We start from the raw sequence: 15,048 nt of genomic DNA on the forward strand, positions 1-15,048 counted from the left end.
CTATTTTGCATCCTTCTCCATTGCTCCAGGTCACCATGGATTCCAGGAAGAGAATCTGATCCCATAAGTATCTAGTGATGACTCAAAGCTCCTGGCAACAGCAACTTTCTTACCCAGGGTGATTCCCCACCTGACCAGTCCTGAGATGATGATGGACATGCCACACCTGATCAAGATCATCTGCAAGGGCAGCTGGGAAAAGCCTACAGCTGTGCAAACCTCCAACACTTGCTCTCATTCCCCTTTCTGTAAAACCTCAAATCATTCATTGTTAGCCCCTTAAAGACAGGGCTAAGAACTTGGGTCCTCTTGATTCTCAGTTGTGGTTACACGGATTGAAGTTTCTTTCAAGCTTTTCATCATTGCCTTTTCTGTTTAATTTTTTGGAGCAAGCAGACAGACCTGATTTGTTGGATCCCCAGAGTGGGACCTCTAGCCTAGAACTCTGATAACAAAAATAATGCATTTAGAGAAGCTCGGCAAGAACTTTTCTGCCTTGTTCAAAATAACCTTAGAAAAGGGAACTTACTGAAATGTTTAGTCTCACTTCTATGTCCAAAAGAATTAAACATGGGATCTCTTTTTTTTTTTTGAGAGAGAGTGAGAGATAATATTTATTTTTTAGTTTTCGGCAGACACAACATCTTTGTTTGTATGTGGTGCTGAGGATCGAACCCCGGCCGCAGGCATACTGGGGATGTGGCTCAAGCGGCTACCGCTTGAGCCACATCCCCAGCCCCCTAAACATGGGATCTCAAAGAGCTATTTGTCCACCCATGTTCACAGTAGCATTATTCACAATAGCCAAAAGGTAGAAGCAATTGAACTATGGATGGGTAAATGGATAATGAAAACATGGTCTATGCACACAATGAAATATTATTCAGCCTTTAAAAAAAGAAATTCTGGGCTGGGGATGTGGCTCAAGTGGTAGTGCACTTGCCTAGCATGCATGAGGCACTGGGTTCGATTTTCAGCACCACATAAAAGTAAAATAAAGATATGTGTCCACCTAAAAATTAAAAAAGAAATATTAAAAAAAAGAAATACATACAACATAGGTGAATCTTAAGTGAAATAAGCCAATCCCCCAAAGACAGATACTATATGGTGCTCACTCATATGCAATAGCTAGAGACATCACATTCATGGAGGAAAACAGTAGAATAGTGGTTGCCAGGGATTAAGGAAGGGGAATGGGGAGTTGTTTAATTGGTACCGAGTTTCAGTTTTGCAAGATGAAAAGAATTCTGAAGTTGGATAGTGGTGATGGTTGCACAATAAAGTGAATATACACTCATCCCTCCCCTCTGTATCTGAGGGAAATTGGTTCAAAGATGCCCTTCGCCCATTGGATACCAAAATTCATGATGTTCAAGTCCCACATATAAAATGGCCTCAGAAATTTAGTGAGACCCTGTCTCTTAATAAAATATATTTTTTTAAAAAGGGCTGGGGATATGGCTCAGTGGTTAAGCATCCCTGGATTCAATCCCTGGTACCAAAACAAAAATGAAAGAAAAAAATACACACACGTGTGAGTGTGTGTGTGTGTGTGTGTGTGTGTGTGTGTGTATAAAATGATAAAGAACTAATATAAGGAGTAGAGTGTCGGTTTGCCCACTTTCTCATTTTTTATGAATTTGTGTTATCATTAATGTTATTTTCACTTTGAAATTTCTTTGCTCTAGTCTTTTAAGCTACTTGCTCAGTTGTGAAGCTTAGTAGAGCAAAAACTGGAAATATGCTTTGTCTATAATAAACCCATTTGTCTATTCCCCCTTTAAGGGCCTCCCTTTTCAGGGAAGAATTCATGACAAATCACCATAAGTCACAAGCATCCTGAGATGATACCAGGGTCAATAGGAATATTAACTCCCCAAAGCATAATTTATTTTTGTATAAAATAAGTATAAACAGAAATTCTCATAGTTTCTTTCCACACTGCAACGTGTGCTCCGTCTTCCCCCATTCAAAAACTAGATTCGATTAAAGTTAGTTCCACAGATGCCTCTGTTGTCTACTAGCTGTGAACCCCCCACCTTTTGATACACACAATTGAATGCAGGGGCTAAGCCACATCCCTATCCCTTTTTATATTTTCCTTTGAGACAGGGTCTCACTAGTTGCTGAGGCTGGCCTCAAACTTAGAATCCTACTGCCTCAGCCTCCCAAATTAGGATTATAGGTGTGAGCCTCCATGCAGGGCTTTGACTCCTTCTTGACAGGGACCTTGCTATAGTTTGGATCTGGAATGTCTCCCAAAGGCCCATTTAATAAAGGCTTGGTCACCAGTCTGTGGCACTCTTGAGAGGTGGTGGAACCTTTAACAGGTGAGGCCTATGGGAGGGCCTATTGTGTTGCTTGGCCCTTCCTTCCTCTCCTCTCCAGGAGGCCCCCATGAAATGAACAGGCCTCCTCTGCCACATGTTCCTCACCACGATTTGTTCCACAGGCCCAAAGCAATAGGGCCAAGTAACCGTGGACTGGAATCTCCAAAACTGGACCCCAAATAAACCTTTCTTCCTTATAAATTGATTAGTTCAGGTATTTTGTCATTGTGAGAGAAAGCTGACGAAGCTGCTGTGTTAGCCTTCACATCTCCCACATTGCCTGAAAGTAAGTATAGGCAAACAATAGCTGTTCTTCATGTAAATAAATACCAAAATACAAGGCAATTAGGAAAAACATAACAAAAAAATAGCTATTTTTAACCCAAAGCAGGAACAGTTTTATTCTGAAGATTAAGAACAAAGAAACCCTCCTCCTATCTATTCATCATTGCCTCCTGGCTAGGTACAGGTCTCAGTCCATGCTTCCCAGACTCTGGTGGATACTGTAAGGCCTGAATTATAATGCACACATCTATGCAGTTATCTCTCAATTCCCTTCGAATAGCTACTCAGCCCATTTCTTGAGTTTTCACCTTTGTTTATCTGCCTTGATAAATACATAACTAAGGTTCCTGGTTAAGACAGAATAGAAGGATGGAAGGAAATTATTCCTCAAGAATCAGTGTTGAATTCTTGTCGTGAAAATCAGGGGTGTTAGACATAAGTTGCCCTGGTGATAAGGTTTGGAAGTGACAGAAAAAAGTGGTTTGAGCCCTTCTTTATTTCTCTTCTTAGAAATCACTAAAAAAGGAGATGAAACATATGCAAATCATCTTTTGGGTTCCTATAGAAAAGATGACAGGGCATCAATTTCCTGAACCTCAACAATAAAGGAAATATCTTTGGGGTAACTTAGAAAAAAGATCAAGTCTCTTTTATAAAAAGGAGAGAGGAGGGCATGGTTGTTCCAGACTTTTCCAAATCAATATTCAATGCTAGATGTCTCAAAATAAATTCCTATAAATTTTTTCAAGAAAAATGTGCTGCAGTTTTTTATATCCAGTTACATTGCCTTTTAAAGGAGGGCCTGAGAAAAGAAATCAGATTCCAGGAGAAAATTCACCTCTAACTTTGGCTACTAATGTTGAAGACCATGTTAAAAACCAACCAAACAAAGTATGGGAAAACCAAAGCAAAGAAATATTATTATTGCCAAAAGCTCCATCCTTGTCCCCGACGCCAATCCAATAATGAGGACACGGTTTTGAGAAAAAGGAAAAAGATGGTTTATTACTTTGCAAGCAAAGGAGAAACACAGGGGACTCCTGTCTCAGAAGGAGGGATCAGGAAGGAGAAGATGGGGAAAAAGAAATCAAGGAGGAGAAGGTCAGGGAGAAGAAGCTTGGGAAAAAGAAAAAAAAAAAACATGTATGTTTCAAAGCCACAAGGGATATATAATCAAAGCATCAAGTGAACCCCTGTTACACTATTTGTTTTTATAGAAAATTCTGTAAAATTTTCATAGCTAAACTAACTAAAGATGAGGTCTAAAATTCCACCAGGCTTAAGAAAAAAGAACCAATGTCAGGAGCATGGAACAGTTTCTGCAGAAAGACAACCAGAATAAGAGATGCATCGAACTCAGTGAACTATGAAAATCATACGGGAAATCTTAGAAAGATATATAAGGATTATAAAAAGCCCTTGCTGGCAGAGAGCAGGAAATTGAGATTGGTTTTGTTGGTGTGTGTATGTGTGTGCGTGTGCACATGCAAGAGTGCTGGGGGTAGAATCCAGAGCTGCCCGTGATAGATAAGTGCTGTACCATAGAAATACACCCCCAGCCCCAAAGTAGAATTTTTTCAATCACTGTATCTTGCAGTTGAAAGGCTGATCAATAAAGTGAATAAAATCAAACCCAAACAAACAAACAAAAAAAGAATGAAAGAGAGAGGATGGGTGGGGTGGGGTGGAGTGGGGTGAGTTATAAGAAAAGGAAAAAATAAAGGAAGAAAGCAAAGAAAAATGTTTGCAAAAATCCTTTGTTTCAAACACAAATTGGCCGATGAGGGGTCATTTGGTCATAACATTTAGTCGAAATTCTGCTGGAGAAAAGAAAAACTGCAACAGAAAGTCAAGATCCTAATGATCTTATGGAGAGAAATACATGGTTTTGAAGAAGCTAATGCAGAACTGGTAGAAACAGGAAAATAAATGGCAGCTGCAAAGGAAGTGAAAACTTAGAAGCAGAGAGCAAAAAAAAAAAAAAAGGTTGAATGAATTATGACCAACAGAGAGACGTTACGAAATCCCAGATTACTCCTCGTGGTAATACAGTGGGCCAGTACTCACTGGAGTGGAAGGCGAAATACGCCAGCCAGCGACAGAAATTAATCCAGTCCATCAGTGACCTCCAGAGAGAGCTGTCCCCACTCAAACAGGAGAGAGATACAAGCTGCCCGCGGGGGTCATGTGCCACAGCTCTGAGCTTTTCTTCTTTTAGGGAGGAGAAGAGCCCCAAATGATCTCTGGATGGGCCCCCTGGAGTGTGTGGAATAAAATTGGCTTAGGACATGGATCCTGGGAAGTTTCATGGATAAACTCAAGAAAACGCTTCCTCTTACAATGATGAATACGAAAAATAATGCTTGTGTCAGTCAACCTGGGTTTTCAAGAAGTACCCAACGGCACCTCCTCAACTAGGAGTGTTGCTGGAAGCTTGGCCCTTGTCCCTGATACCAATCCAATAATGAGGTCATGGTTTTGAGAAAAAGAAAAAAGGTTCATTGCTTTGCTAACAAAGGAGAAACACAGGGACTGCTTCCTGTCCCAAAGGTTGTGACTCTGCCCATCGGCAGGAACAGGGAGGGTTTAAAGAGGTGATTCAGAGAAAATGAGATCAGAGAGGAGAGGTTAAGGGAAGAAGATCTGGGAAAAGAAGATCAGGGAGGAGATTAGGCTTTTGGGGGGGAGGGTGGAGGATACTGAGGATTGAACTCAGGGGCACCCAACCACTAAGCCACATCCCCAGCCCTATTTTTGTATTTTATTTAGAGACAAGGGTCTCACTGAGTTGCTTAATGCTCACTAAGTTGCTGAGGCTGGCTTTGAGCTCATGATCCTCCTGCCTCAGCTTCCTGAGCCTCTGAGATTGCAGGCGAGTGCCATTTCGCCTGGCCCAGGAGGAGGTTAGGGAAGAGAAGATCAGAGAGGAGATCAGGGAAAGGGTTAAGGAAAAGAAGATCAGGGAGAAGGAGGTTGGGAAGAAGAAGAAAAAAAAAAACATGTAAGTTTCAAAGCCACAAGGAATATAGTCAAAGCTTCAAGTGAACCCTGTTACCCTGGATGACCACAGAGTCCTCACTGTGGTTTCTGGGCCTCCATACCTTCTTCTGTCTCTCATTTGGGATAGGCTTCTCCTCTGCACTTGAAGGATCTTGCACATGGTGGAGCAAACTTTCACATGGAGTGAGGGACCTGTCTTCTAGCCCTGCAGAGAGCTAGCACTTTAGAATCAGGGGCCCTTTAGTGCTCTGCTTCTAACCTGAGATGACCACTCCACCCTCACCCCATCCCAGTGCCAAAGAACCATTATCCCCACCTTTTGCAAGATTTAAGAATGTCTTCAGGCTTCAGAATTGTACCTTTTCGTGGCTGCTCACGGGATGGCTTTCTTTCGGGCCCTCCCAGATCTTTGGTGTGACAATGGATGAACTATTGGAACATCCCCTATTATTATGGTCTGGACATGGTTTGAGTGTGTGACCCAGGATTCCTGTACTGAAGACAGCCTCAGGTATTTAGTTTTGGCAACAGGAAATGGAATATATTTGTGCATCACATCCATCTCTATTTTACCATTTTGTATGCATTTTTATTTCCTTTAGCTGACTTGAAATTATGCATTTTGAGTAATGAATAAAGAAGATTCTGAAGATGAAGTCACCTATAGTATTATCTGCCTGTTTATTTTAGTCACTATAATTAGCAAACTAGTTGAATGAGAATATTATTGATTAAAGCTACTTTATTCTTTTTTGTTTTTAATATAGGGTCTCACTAAGTTTCTTAGGACCTCACTAAATTGTGAGGCTGGCTTTGAACTTGCCATCCTCCTGCCTCAGCCTCCCAAGTTGCTGAGATTACAGACATACGCTACCATGCCCAGCAAGGTATTTTATTTTAAAACTATTTATTTATTTATTTATTTTAAAAATCAATATCTTTAAAGTTCAAAAATATTGTCACAATTTTGAAAATTTATACTCTAATAAGGTAGAAAATATCAAAGACATTGACAAATTTTTAGAGACATATGACCTACCCAAACTAAATGAGAAGGTCATACATGATTTAAATAGATCAATTTCAAGTAATGAAATAGAAAACACCATCAAAAACCTACCAACCAAGAAAAGCCCAGGACCAGATGGATTCTCAGCCTAGTTCTACAAGACTTTCAAAGAGGAATTAACACCAATACGCCTCAAAGTATTCCATGAAATGCAAAAGGAGGGGATCCTTCCAATCTCATTCTATGAGGCTAATATCACTCTGATACCAAAACCAGACAAAGACACATCAAGGAAAGAAAACTTCAGGCCAATATCCCTGAAGAACATAGATGCAAAAATTCTCAATAAAATTCTGGCAATTTGCATACAAAAACATATTACAAAGATAGTGCACCACGATCAAGTGAGATTCATCATATTAACAGACTTAAAAACAAGAAATATGATCCTCTCAATAGATGCAGAAAAAGCAATTGACAAAGTACAGCACACCTTCATGTTCAGAATACTAGAAAAACTAGGGATAGTAGGAACATACTTCAACATTGTAAAAGCTAAAAATGCCAAACCCAAGACCAGCATCATTCTAAATGGAGAAAAATTGAAAGCATTCCCTCTAAAAACGGGAACAAAACAGGGTGTCTTCTTTTACCACTTCTATTCAACATCATCCTTGAAACTCTTGCCAGAGCAATTAGACAAAAGAAAGAAATTAAAGAGATACAAATAGGTAAAGAACTCAAACTATCACTATTTGCGGATGACATGATTTATATCTAGAAGTTCCAAAAAATTCCACCAGAAAACTTCTAGGACAAATAAATGAATTCAGCAAAGTAGCAGGATATAAAACCAACACCCATAAATCAAATGCATTCATATATATCAGCAAAGAATCCACTGAAAGAGAAATTAGGAAAACTACTTTATTTACAACAGCCTCAAAACAAACAAACAAATAACCTGGGAATCAATCTAACAAAAGAGGTGAAAGACCTCTACAATGAAAACTACAGAACACTTAAGAAAGAAATTGAAGAAAACTTCAGAAGATGGAAAGATCTCCCATGCTCCTGGATAGGCAGAATTAATATTGTCAAAATGGCCATGCTACCAAAAGTGTTATACAGATTTAATGCAATTCCTATTAAAATCCCAATGACATTCTTCTTAGAATTAGAAAAAGCAATCATGAAATTTATTTGGAAAAATAAGAGACATAGAATAGCTAAAGCAATCCTTAGCATGAAAAGTGAAGCAGGAGGCATCACAATACCAGACCTTAAACTATGCTATAGAGCTATAGTAATAAAAACAGCATGGTATTGTCACCAAAAGAGACTTGTAGACCAATGGTTCAGAATAGAGGATACGGATGGAGACAAACCCACATAAATATGATTATGTCATATTAAACAAAGGTGCCAAGAACATTCACTGGAGAAAATATACTCTATTCAATAAATGGTGCTGGCAAAACTGGAAACCCATATGTAGCAAAATGAAATTAAACCTCTATCTCTCACCCTGCACAAAAATCAACTCAAAGTGGATCAAAGACTTAGGCACTAGAACAGAGACCCTGTGCCTTGTAGAAGAAAAAATAGGCCAAATCTTTACCATATTGGCCTAGGATCTGAATTCCTTAATAAGACTCCTAAAGTGCAAGAAGTAAAAACAAGAATTAATAAATGGGATGGATTCAAATTAAAAAGCTTTTTCTCACCAAAGGAAACAATAAAGTGATAAGAGAGCCTACAGACTGGGAGAAAATCTTACCACATCTACCTCTGATAAAGCATTAATTTCTAGGATATATAAAGAACTCAAAAAACTTAACAACAAGTAAAACCAAAAAAGAAAAACCAACAAAAAAACCCCAAAAAACAAATAAACAAACAAACAAAAACTCCAAATAACCCAATCAATAAATGGGCTAAGGAACTGAACAGACACTTCTCAGAAGAAGATATACATTCCATCAGTAAATATATGAAAAAGTGTTTAACATCTCTAGCAATTTGAGAAGTACAAATCAAAACTAAGATTTCATCTCACTCCTGTCAGAATGGCAATCATCAAGAATACAGGCAACAATAAATGTTGGTGAGGATGTGGTGAAAAAGGTACACTCATACATTGCTGGTGGGACTGAAAATTGGTGCAACCACTATGGAAAGCAGTATGGAGATTCCTCAAAAATTGGGAATGGAACTGCCATTTGACTCAGCTATCCCACTCCTTGGTTTACACCCAAAGGACTTAAAATCAGCAGACTGTAGTGCTGCAGCCACATCAATGTTTATAGCAGCTGAATTCACAATAGCTTGACTATGGAACCAACCTAGGTGTCCCTCAATAGATGAGTGGATTAAAAAAAGTGTTATATATACTCAGTAGAATATTACTTAGCTTTAAAGAAGAGTAAAATTATGGAGTTGGAAAATATAATGCTAAACGAAATAAGCCAATCCCACAAAACCAAAGGCTGAATGTTTTCTCTAATATGAGGATGCTAATTCACAGTAAGGTAGGAGGGGCACTAGGGAAGAATAGCGTTACCTTAGATTAGGTAAAGGGAAGTGATGGGATGGGAGGAGAGGGGATGTGGGGATAGGACAGATAGTAGAATGGAACAGACATTATTACTGTATGTGTCTATGTGACTGCATGACCAAAATGATTCTGCCACATGTACGCTCTTAAAAATGAGAAATTATATCCCATCTATGTATGATATACCAAAGTGCACAAATGCATTCTACTGTCAAAAATAACTAATTAAAACAAAAAAATTTTAGAATATTGTTACATGCTCCAAAATGAATAGAAAAAAAAACTTTGTTATAGATATGAAGTGTCTCCCAAAAGCCTTATGTGTGAGACAAAAGCAAGAAGGTTTGGAGGTGGAATGATTAGATTATGAGAGTTGTAATCCAATTAGTGAATTAATCCCCTGTAGGGATTAACTGGGTGGTAACTGCAGGTGTGGTGGGAGAGAGCAGGTCACTGGGCATACCCTTGGGGTTTATATTTTGTCCCTGGTGAGCAGAGTTCTTGTTCTGCTTCCTGGTCTCTTGGGCTGAGCTGCCTTTCTCTGCCACACCCCGTGCCTCCATGTTCCGCCCCCACCTCATGCCCAGAACAACAGCCAGCCATCTGTGGACTGAGACCTCTGAAACTGTGAGCCAAATAAACTTTTTCTCCTCTAATTGTTCTTATCAGGTCTTTTGGTCACAGTAATTAAAAAAAAAAATAAAACCTGATTATAACAACCCTCTCCCCCTTTTGTAATGTGAAGTAAGAAGATCCCCACCTCCACAGCATCATAATTTCCTCTGTCAGTAATCGAATGATCCAGAATCCTACCTCCCGAGATTAGCTCCTTTGGACGAGGTGATACCTTTATCCTAGAAACCTATTTAAAACGTGTGCATTCCTGAGAGGGGCAACACACTGCTTCTGATGCCTTTCAAGGCACGTGAACGGCTCAGACCCAGTTTTGATTGTGATCAGAAGAGCCCAGGGAGAGCAGGCTATGCCGAATCAGGAGGTGAGGGGGGGAGAAGGCAGGACTGGCTGCACGATGCTTCCAAAGCCTCTGAGACTGCAGAAACAAGCCCAGTGCTGTGGTTTGGCTGTCTACTCCAAAGCTCATGTGGAAATTTAACCCCCAAATTCATATGTCAATGGTATTTGGAGGTGAGGATTCTGGGAAGGAATCAGGCTTAGAGAGGTCATGAGGGTGGTGTCCTTTGGTGATATTAGTGGCTTTTTGAGAAGAGAGAGACCTGAGCTAGCACACTTTTCCTGTCTCACCGTGTGATACCCTTTGCTAGGTCAACTTTTTCCAGGTTGGTGCCACGTGAACCCAGGCTGTTATCACGGGGATGACAGGAACACATCAAAGGTGGACTAGCATGATGTGTGCCCTCTGAACTTGATGTCCTTAAGATCCCATGTTCTCTCAAACCTCATGACCCCTGGGGAAGGCCCTTATTAGATGCTGAGCAGATGCTGATGCTATGGTCTTGGGCTTCCTAGCCTCCAGAAACTATCTAAACAAACCTCTTTTCTTTTTCTGTTGCTATAACTGAACACCAGTCTGAGGTGTTCAGTTATAGCAACAGAAAACAGACTTTGTGCACCATTTTGGCGCTTTCCTAATTGAACAGAGGGGAAAGGCCTGGTTGACCTCCCAAGGAGAACTGGGGTAACCACAGCCCTCCTCCTCCTGATAAATGAAGGCATGCATGAGGGCTCTTGGGAGCCTTTGGAAGTGCTCTCTTCTAGCAGGGAACATTTAACTTTCATGCTTGCAAATGGTATCAGAGGTCGTGGAATTCATCTGATAAATATTTACTGTGCATCAGGCACTGTTTTAGACATCAGAGAGACAGCACTAGACAACTCCAACAAAAATCTCTGTCTTCCTGGAGCTAATGCTGCAGATGAGATGGTAAAATTAGAAAAGTATGATTCCTCAGGGCTGAGGTTTCTTGCCTTTTGGTTGGTTCTTCCTTATTTCTCGTCCCTTTCGTTAGATTTTTTTTTAAAAAAAATCATAGCTTTATTCTCTTTTGTAGCTTCATCTTTACTCTGCTAAACAGAGTGTGTGGAGAGACTAATTAAAGGATACAGATGACTTTGATGATACTGTCATGAGGCGTCAGTGACAGCCTGTTAGACAAGGTGCACTCAGGGTTACCTGAGTCACACTGACTCTTTTAACCACCACACAATTCTATCCCAACCTGGCTTCCCTTCCCCCCTTTCCTGTTCTGGAATTCTTTCCCTCTTCGAATGACTGGAGACTACCTGATGTGGGAAAAACAAGTGATTAATTCTGGACAAAAAGTCCAAAATCTCTTGGCCTAAGAACTGATATCTTTAATCATTGTATGATCATCACTAAGGCAATTTCTAGGTCAAATACCAAACTGTGGGCTGTGGATGTGGCTCGGGGGTCGAGCACCTGCATAGCATGCACAGTTGTAGGTTTCATTCCCAGCACTGGGGGTGGAGGGAAAGGGGGAGAAGACCCAAAATGTGTTGAAAAACCCCAGTGCTTACCATCTATAACCAAAAAATTACTTTGATATTATTGCCACAGGCAGAAAAGGAGTCACGCTTCAACACTGCGTGGATTTATAGATTCCATCCTCTGGATTCTTCCAAGTGTCATCGCGTCAAAGAAATATTGCACAGAAAGATCAAGGTGCACTCAGTTCCCCAGGTGTACTTATCTCTTGCTGAGATAGCCAGGGGGAGGTTTGGAAGGCAGGCCCTCTTAGCAGACTGTATTTTTACCAGGACAATTTGATTTTAGGACTCAGCAAGAGGCAGCATGATTCACTGAGAGGAGCAATCCATCCAGATTTGCTTTCTTAGCCTTTCAAGGACTTCAGCTATGAGGCCTTGGAGTAGCCACCCAATGTGTCCCTACCTTGCATTCTTTATCTCTAAATAGGAATAATAAAGCTCTGCCTTCTTTCTCACTCCACAGAGGAGTTGTGAGAAGAGATAACACCACTGCAATGTGCTTTGAACTCTTCCAAGGTCAGCACCATGTGAACCCAGGCTGTTATCATGGAGATCATGGGAGCACATCAAACGTGGACTAATGTGGTGAGTGCCCTCTGGACTTGATGTCCTTAAGATCCCATGTTCTCCCAAATCTCTGGCCTGTACAAGTGGTACAACGTATCAGACCAAAATAAATATTCATTGAGCATTATGGAACTTTGTCTTTTTTCTTTTCCTATATTGGTTAATCTTTAGTTATTGGGTAACTGATATTTCAGAAAGAGGATAAATAGTTGGTTTCATCAGACTTGCAGTTCTATCACTGATGCTCCATGCTCCCGTCAGAGGACATGCCCAGGTGGTTTTAAGTGGAAATGGAACTTGGGAGATGAGTCTTTTTTTTTTTTCTTCCTTTTTTTATATTTGAAATTGAGAAGCCTGGACTTACCATTCACTAATATTGACGATGTGTAACTGGACTCTAGTTTTCATGAAAAGCATCATCTTGGCCACTTTGTCATCTGGGTCTCTCCTGGTTAAGTCTTGATTGCCATCTCAGCCCTTCTTAGACTATGGCTGCAATAACCTATGCCTTGCGTCCCTGGGCCATATCAGTACCCAGGGCTTGCTGGTTACGTGCAAAGCAGAGCTTGTCTTTATTTTGTCTTCAACTTTTCTCATGGGGTTGAAGTGGAAGTGGCCATGTGAAGATGCATATGCCCTGCAGGAAAAGACAGGCCCGGGCTGGTGAGCTTTCCTGGAGGGCTGATGGGGCCAGGTCTTCTGCAAAGATACTGCTTTGAAGAAGTATTCCTGTCAAAGCATGTGAGGACCGTCCCTGCCCTTGCCTGTCACGTCACCTCCTGTTATCAGACAGCAAGCACTAGGTATGCTCCTCCTCTTATTCTCATTGTCACTGTGGGTTCAAGTTCCATACTATGACATTCCACCATACATATATATATATATATCTGATGTTCCCACCACCACCATCTCTCCTTTGTTTTAAATGACTTCTGTCTTTGATCTTTAGGTGTCCTCTTGGTGAGGGGGAGTGTTTTAAATTTAAGATATTTTGAAATCCTTTGTAAGTAAATTGATAATAATAAATGAGCTTGATACAGTCCTAGGTTTGCTTGTTTCTATACATAAAAAATGTAAAATGCAACCTTGTTTTTACCAGGGAGTGAGAAAAGCCATGGTTTTCTTTTTTTTTTTTTTTTAATTTTTTTTTTAAAGAGACAGTGAGAGAGGAGAGAGAGAGAGAGAGAGAGAGAGAGAGAGAGAGAGAGAGAGAGAGAGAGAGAATTTTTTAATATTTATTTTTCAGTTTTCGGCAGACACAACATCTTTGTTGGTATGTGGTGCTGAGGATCGAACCCGGGTCGCACGCATACCAGGCAAGTGCGCTACCGCTTGAGCCACATCCCCAGCCCCAAGCCATGGTTTTCGTTGTCCTATGGAGACTGTCACTGTTCTCAGAAATAAACATTAGCTGTTTGTTTGCATTTGGAGATTTTAGGGGCACAGTTAACTGTCTGAGTAAATGGTAGGCAGGGAGGTGTGGGTGAACTGGAAACTAATAGAGGTACACGTGGGCATGAGTTACTTTCAAGTGGCATTGTCTTATTCCATTGTGTGCTGCTCTCACAGAACACCACAGATGGAGTGATTTTAATGGATAGAAATTTATATTGCTTACAGTTCTGGAGGTTGGGGAGTACAAGATGGAGAAGACAGCATTTGGTGAGGGCTCTCTTGCTGCATCATATCATGGCAGACGTGAAAGGCAGAGGCAAGAGGAAGAGAGGGACGGGTACTGAGCTCCTCTTCACATAAGGAACCCACCCCAGTGAGAACAGTCTTCATGGCTTAATTACCTCTTACAGGGCCTGTCTCTCAACACTGCTGCAATGGGTATAGGCTCCCAACATGTGGACTTGGAAGGACCCATTCAAACCACAGCAGGCACCAGCCTTAAACAATCATTGGAGAATCTCTATACGAAACCCCTTAATTCACTGTCAAAGGATCTCAGACTTGGAGTGAGCACCAGGTGGCCCCTCATCCAACTCCTACCTGAAGGAATATGTTCAGGTCAAGTAGCTTCTCACTGACTCTCAAGGCAGAACCTTAACTCTGTTATTCAAAGTGAACCCAAATCTGCCTCCTGAAAGCGCCATCTGCAGGTCTTAGCTCTGCCTTTTGGAGTAGCCTAGGAAGCATGAACAGCATGAAAACAAGCCAGGGAGCCTGCGACCTGGGCCCAATGCCTGAGTGCCAATATCTGTGGGGCTGCGAGCAAGCACACAAACCTGTGCTGCAGTCTGGCTGGGCACAAATCACCGAGCCGCCACAAAGCACTTTTATGTTCAAACAGGAAACTTCATTGCCCGAACTCCACCAGCACTCCACGCACACTCCCCGGGAACTCTCTCAGCTCTTCCCCGGCTCTGCGCCTACCCCACTCGGACCCCTGGAGAACTCAACTGGGAACTCCAAAGTAGCAGGCGCCGGAGGCAGCAGGAACCACCCTATTCCGGGAGTCACCCTATTGCCGGAAAGCAGGGGTTCATATACAACTGAATACACAGCTTAACATAACCATCATCATCTCAATGATCCTTCCACTAGGATCTACCTCCTAAAAGTAACCCCCATCCCAAATAGTGCCACAGGCCAGAGACCAAGCATTTAACATGGTCTTTGTCCCAGGAACACTGAAGATCCAAACTACCGCAATGTGTATGTATGTGTGTGTATGTGTGTATGCATATGTGTGTAATAGGCAACTGCACATAGTTATCTGTGGTCCTGTCTGACCCTGGGCCTGTTTTCTGTCATGCACATGCCTCTTCAGTCTTTGTCCTTCTTGTGTATAAGATGTTGAGATA

This window comes from Ictidomys tridecemlineatus, chromosome 8, assembly GCF_052094955.1.
Source record: "Ictidomys tridecemlineatus isolate mIctTri1 chromosome 8, mIctTri1.hap1, whole genome shotgun sequence".
Taxonomy (NCBI): domain Eukaryota; kingdom Metazoa; phylum Chordata; class Mammalia; order Rodentia; family Sciuridae; genus Ictidomys; species Ictidomys tridecemlineatus.